We start from the raw sequence: 7198 nt of genomic DNA, 5'->3' as shown, positions 1-7198 counted from the left end.
GTAACTATCTCATAGGAGTTCTTTTGAGTATTAAATGAGTTAATAGTTAATATTTTTAAACAGCTTAGAACAGTGGCTGACATGCACTAAATACCATGTGTTTGTTAAATTAGAATGAAAGCAATAAGCAGAACTAATTATAGGGGAGCACCCACAGAAGGGTGTCACTTGATTTTTACAAGGTGATATTGGACTGGGACATTAAAGAAACACTGGAAGTTTTCCAGGTGAAGAAGAAAGCTTCCAAATGACAGGAAACGCATATGCACAGACATGGAGTCTTGACAGAGCTTGGTATGTCTGGAGAATGAGGAGTGAGGAGCTGGAGTCAGGTGATAGGAAAGGAGGCCCAAGATTTCATCTGTGATACATCGGACAAGGTCTTGAATGACATGTTAGAGAATTCAAGTTTTATTCTGAGGGAAGGAAGAGGGAACAACAGAAGACTGTAAGTTGTAGATGGTGAAATGATCAGCTTTGTTCTGTGGGTATGCCACACAAGTTTAAAGCTGATAAATCTTTTTTTTTTTTAAGATTTATTTATTTATTTATTTATTTATTTATTTATTTATATAGCACTGGGTACAGTCAGAAGAATGGGAGGGTGAGAGAATTCACCAGAGCCAGAGCGGGGAGCAGAGCAGGCAGAAGTACTGAAGTACACTGCTGAGGGGAGCAGCGGGTGGCAGGAGAGGTCTGCGCGCCATGTGGGACTCTCCTCCAGTGGCCGGGGAGCAGCTGGGGATCGAACCGGCGCTGCAGAGGCTGCGGGCAGCTTCACAACCCAGCGCTCAACCGCTGCGCCAACGGGGAGGCCCTAAAGCTGATAAATCTTGATTAAGTATAATTTAAACTATAGAAGTATTAGCCCCAAATTGGAAACAATCCAAGTGTCTAGCAACAATAAAATGGATAAATAAAATGGATAAATTGTGTGGTATATTTGTAGAGGGGACCATTACACAGCACTGATAATGAATTCCTGCCATATGCAATGCACACAGATGAATCCTCCAAGCCGAAGAAACCAACCATAAAAAGCTACATCCTGTATGACTCCACTTATATAAAGTTTAAAAACAGTCAACATTAATCTTTGCTGTTAGAAGTCAGGACAGTGGTTGTCATTGGGGTGGGAGTAGTGACAGAGAAGAGACCCAAGTGGGGTTTTTAGGCCACTGTTAATGTTCTGTGTCTTGAACTTGCCTGAGTGCTGGTTTCACAGGCCCACTCACTTCGTGATCAAGTTCAAAACACTGCACACTTGTATTTTAAAACAACCACCACCGTTGTAGTGACATATAACATACATATGTGTAGGTATATGCATCTATTTTTTTTAACTTGCTTATAATTTATTTACCATGAAAAAAATTGAGAACACCATATTTATAGCAAGATTTTTTCCAAGGTCATTTGATCAGCAGTATAAGAATACAAATTTGTGACCTCCTTCCTGGCGCAAGGGGTTAAGCACTGTACTATGAAGCAATCCGCAGCCTCTGCAGCACAAGTTCGATCCCCGGCGGGCCAGAGAGCAACCCACATGTCGCACCAGACCTCTCCTGCCTCACCCGCTGCTACCCTCAGCAGTGTACACTCTGTCTCTGGTGAATGTAAATGCATATATGTGTATATAATCACTTGTTCTAAAGTACAAGAAGTGGGGACTGTTGTTAGCTCCTGCAGAGATTGAACTGACCTATGACCACACGGGATATAGGGAGCTGCGAACACAGATGTCTGTTACAAAGTTGTTGTTGAAGAGAGACAGGCCCTCTTTCAGGTGTTGCCAGGTGACCCCAATATCATGCTTCTAGAGACCATGGCTGCTCTGTATCATCATTTTGTGTTTCTGAAGTCCAGATCTCCAACACTTTAAACATTGCTCTAAGAAAAGCCACAAGGGACCAGAATTTGGTCTTGGAAATCAAAGGAGACTTTAGCCTTATCTATCCTGGTTTCAGCATCTATTCAGGTGTTCCTTGTGTATTTACCACTTGGGAAAGCACAGCTCTGCCTAGTCATTATGTGATGATGGAAATTTGTGGATATTATTTAATTCGGATTGAAAATCACTGGCCCTGGATGTTAGTGCTAATGAATGGCTTGCATTTGTATAGTGCTTTCTTTTTTTTTTAATAGAGGCATGTTTTATTTATTTATTTATTTGTTTGTTTGTTTTGTTTATACATGCACTGGGTACAGTCAGAAGCGCGGGAGGGTGAGAGAATTCACCAGAGCCAGAGCGGGGAGCAGAGCAGGCAGAAGGACCGAAGTACACTGCTGAGGGGAGCAGCGGGTGAGACAGGAGAGGTCTGCGCGCCATGTGGGACCCTCCTCCAGTGGCCGGGGAGCAGCCGGGGATTGAACCGGCGCCGCAGAGGCCGCAGGCAGCTTCGCAACCCAGCGCTCAACCGCTGCGCCACCAGGGAGGCCCCTGTATAGTGCTTTCTTGATTGATCCTCACGAAACCTCTGTGAGGTAGACTGCTGGTGTTGGGGACAATAGGCAGACGAGCAGATGGGCCATCTGATCTGAACAGTTACATGAGCCATCCTCAACCAGACAGCAAGTTGAGAGAAAAACACTGTCATCACCCTAGTCCAAGCCATCACTATCTCTTGCTTGGACAGCTCCAATAACTTACCAGTTATTTCCAGGATTTACTGTGCTTCCCATTAAATTCTCCACACTGAAGCTAGAGTGATCTTTGAAGAATATCATGTTACCCCTTGGCTTACAAACTCCTCAATGGCTTCCCAGTGATCTTAGGGTAAGTACTTGAATCACCAGTAAGGTTACGAGGTCCTTTGATGTCAGGCCCCACAGGCATAAGTCTCCAGCCGCATCTCAGGCCATGTTCCTTCCTGTCCTTAGGGTCCAGCCCCACTGAGCTTCTGGTCCCTGGAATTCTCCACAACCCCTCCAACGAGGGGCCTTGCCATGTACTATTATTCCCTTTAACAAGGATGGTCTTTCCCTCTCCTCTTTGCTGAACCATCTCCTCCTTATTCTTTAGATCCCAACCAATGATTGCTTTCTCGGGAAAGTGTGTGTTGACCACCCTGAGTCAAATCCTCCCACAATAGCTTCTTCCAGAATCATTGGCAGTCAGCACAGATGTGGTTTGCTACTGATTTATTTCATTTATTCTCTCTCCCACTAGAACTGAAGCTCCATGAAGGGAGGAAACTTGTCTTGTTGATCACTCTTTCCCTAGCCCAGTGCTTGGCACACTTTAAGCACTCAATTAACATCTTGTAATATATCATGGATTCAGTACAGCTGAGCTCCTGCAAGAGCTCTGTCATCCTATGTTTAAGCTTGAGCAAGTCTAACTCCTCTCTGAACCTCACTTTTCTTATCTGTACAATGAAAGAGTTAGACCAGGTGATGTCTAAAATATCTTCCAGTGCTAGATAATTGTCAAATGCAGAGAAAACTAGCTCTGCCATTTTCTCCTTATGCTATGTGCTCAGGCTATAAAAGTGAGATGGAAAGTTCTAAAACTTCTTAGTTTGGCATCGGTCACTTTCTGTGACCTCAACAGACAACTGTTGATGGGTGGATTTTCACCAGTAAGGTGTCCCATCCTCTGTTTCCCTTCAGTGTTATCAAGTTTTTGAGTTATTTTCGTCTTTTCAAGGAAAAAGAGTCCATCCAGGGCTTAACAGGAAGCAGGTGACTGCCAATTAGCTTGAAAGGAATTTTTTGGAAAACAAAGGCCATCCTTTGATGACTTGTACCAATTAAAACATCATCATAATAGAAGGCAATATCACTGAATGGCTTCGAGAACAAGCATTGGCTTTGGCCAAGCCTTGGTTTTGCCAAATCCTCACTTGCTGTGTGACCTTGGAGAAGTTACTTCAGCTTGTTGAGTTTCCTCCACAGTAAAATGGAGACACCAACAGACTCCACCTCAGAGGATGGTTGTGAGGATACAGTGACAGGATGTATTTAATCACTTAGCTAAGTGCCTGACACACTCTAACTCTTCAACAAAGTGTGGCTACTTTAAATCATAATTATTATATGACAACACCTAAAAAGTTTCTTCAACTCAGGCTGTGAAGATAACAGGAAAAAGCACATCAGAGCATGGTATGTTAGGAATTAAAAAATAATAATTTCTCATTAGGAGCCCAAAAATGTCAACAGATGCCACTAGTGATGTAAGGGGGACATTAAACTGAGGAAGGAAGTGGTAGCACTTAGGAGCAAGTGTCTTAGCCCTCTGGATCCTTAGCTTCCTGTCAGTACCAGAAGCCTTCCATCAAGAGATAGCTGGATATTTAGGTTAAATGGTATCATGCGGGTAAAGCATATCATGCAAGTAAAGCGCTTAGTTTGGAGCCTGGCACATAGTAAGCCCTCAGTAAACGGTGGCTACTGTTACCACCTAGGTGGCTGCTTTTTTCCTTAAGCAGGGCTTTGGCAGCCCTTGATGGCCACTGCAGGCCGCTGTGGTTTAGAGGCAGTGCACCATCCAACAGGTTCCCAGGCTTCCAAATTCTGTGTCCACTAAACTTCTGGGCCATTTAAAACACAAAGGCTCGGCGACCCTTCTCTCCCCCCTCCCCTCCACCCCCACATTTTCAAAGGGAAAGCCGGCGCCTGGAAGCTGTGGTGATGCGCGGGCATCCGGGTGGCCGACAGGGAAGGCCGGGCCGCTCTGCCCCACTCGGCGGGGCCAGGTCGGAGGCGCCGGCCGACCCACAGGCGCGCGCGGCGGGGGCGCGGGCCGCTCGGCGTCCACTCGGCCGGGCCCGGGAGGTGTCCCAGGTACCCGAGCCTCGCGGCGTTTTCAAGTGCTGGCTGCCAAGCTTGAAAAGGGCCCGCTGCTGGGCCGGGCGTTTTGTGTTTGCCAAACAAAGCATGAAGGGAGAGTGAGCAAAGGGGGCGGGCCGGCCGCCGCACAAAGGCCGGGGGCGGGCCGCGGGCCGGGGAAATACAGTTCAGTGGGCCTGAATGGAGACCTCGGCCCCCAAAGCCCCGGGCTGGGCGATCACAGGGCCTGCAGGCCCAGTACAGAGCGCTCTGCTGCATTGATCCAACCCCGACCCAGCGAGCAAGCGGGGGGGGGGGGGGGGGGGGGGGGGGGCTGCCCACGGGAAGGGGGCCAGGGTGGGCCGGGACAGGGCGGGGCGCCGCGGGGGGGGGCTGCCGGGGCCGCTGGCCCCAGATTAGGCCCTTTTCTTAGAAGCGAAGGAAACTGGAGGCTCCTGCCAGGGCCTTCCAGATGGAGCGTGCCCTGGAACCCAAGGGGCCAGGGCAGGAATGTCTCCCCATTTCTGTGGGGTCAACCACGACAAAGATGTTCCCTCTTCCTCTTCTGAAAAACAGGAAGGCGGCTATTTCATCTTCTCTAGGGCTCTCCCCATTTTGTGGGGAGGGTGCATTCTGTGGGTCAGGAGATGCCTAGAGGACTGCAGTTCCCTGCCCTGTGGTGCTCCGCACAGATCCAGTGCCTGGACAACCTCTGAGACCGTTGGTTGTTTGATTGGACACAAGGATAAATTGGATGGACAGTGGGAAGGACACAAACTTAAATGTGCGCTTCCACCAGATGGGTTTCTATTCCCTTGCTCCTTGTCTGATGAGTCTTTTTGACGGTTTGGCATGGTCTTCATTTGAATTTGATTCCGACTGTTTTATTTTTCTCTCTGACCTTCTTTTGTTCTCCAGACCTTGGAACATGGTCACAAATTATTTCTATAATTGGAGAAAATATCAACAGACTGTTCAAAACAGAAATAAAACAGATTGAGCAGACTGAGGAGAGAAAGGCTTCGGAGATGCTGAGATAACGACCATTTAATAATGATGATGAGATCGTCCACATTACATGTTACCAGTCAGCAACAATTCGCACATAGACATGGTTTACTAGTCACCCCATGTGAACACAGGCTCTGGCACATGGTACTGAATAAATCGATGGCTGGATCTGCTGCTGGTGGACTCCCGTGTCAGTGCACAAACGAAATAGCTCAGCTTCCGAGGGCCTAAATAGTGTGCAACCTGGACTGAAATCTGCCAAACGCAAATCTCAGGCTCCTTCCCCTACTCCTCACAGAATCCTGAAGGGCTTCTTCAAATACTATTTCATTTCATTCCTCTGTGTTCATTTCTGGACTATGAGGCCCCAGATTGCCTTTCTGGAGACACAAGGTTTTGTTTGTTTTGTCGTGATGACACACTTCCGCATCATTAAGTGTCTGTGAAGAGGAATCCTTTAGTTGCATTAGAAAAGTGATTTGTGACCACTGAGAGTCTTGGAAAGGAAGCTCTTGTAGCAGGAAGCAGCAGGCTGCTAATGAAATGACTTTCGGGGTGGGACTTCTGCTTTCCCTTAAGGTGGAAAAGCTTGGGCCTTGGTTGAACCACACCGTTCAGATCTTAGCAAAGAGGTTCTTACCCAGAAAGTTTCCCATCTATACTTTCCTCACTTGTAAATGGTAACTGGTAGAAAATATTTTAAACTTTGCCTTAATTTGAAGTTAACTGAGGAAATCAGGCCAACTAATTGGGCAAGAATGTACTTTTTGACATTGAGTCAGTAATGTTTAAACCACTTTATATGAAATCCTTGAAAAAGTTTTTTTTTTTTTTTTTTTTTTTTTAAAGATTTATTTATTTATTTATACAAGCATTGGGTACAGTCAGAAGCGCGGGAGGGTGAGAGGATTCTCCAGAGCCAGAGCGGGGAGCAGAGCAGGCAGAAGGACCGAAGTACACTGCTGAGGGGAGCAGCGGGCGGCAGGAGAGGTCTGCGCGCCATGTGGGACCCTCCTCTGGTGGCCGGGGAGCAGCTGGGAATCGAACCGGCGCTGCAGAGGCTGCGGGCAGCTTCGCAACCCAGCGCTCAACCGCTGCGCCACCGGGGAGGCCCTGAAATCCTTGAAAAAGTTTTGCACCATAACTTATTGCAATTCCTTTTAAAAAATTTCTTTATGTTGATGTCAATTGTCTTCCTTCAAATAGTCTTTTGCTGGCATCATATATTCACTTGAAGCATTCATCATGGTAATGAATTCAATCTACTACTCTATTTTAAAATTTAGTTCTTACATGTGGCTCTATGAAGTTCTTAAACTTCACATGAAATGTTTTTCTTAACACTGCACCATGCAAATCCACACTGATGTAGCCCAGCTGCTTTGATGAAAAAAAAATTTTGGCTTTACTGGGA

The sequence above is a fragment of the Talpa occidentalis genome, unplaced genomic scaffold (assembly GCF_014898055.3).
Source record: "Talpa occidentalis isolate TD23 unplaced genomic scaffold, MPIMG_talOcc4v2.1 talOcc4.15, whole genome shotgun sequence".
Taxonomy (NCBI): Eukaryota; Metazoa; Chordata; class Mammalia; order Eulipotyphla; family Talpidae; genus Talpa; species Talpa occidentalis.
This window is presented reverse-complemented; position numbering follows the sequence as displayed.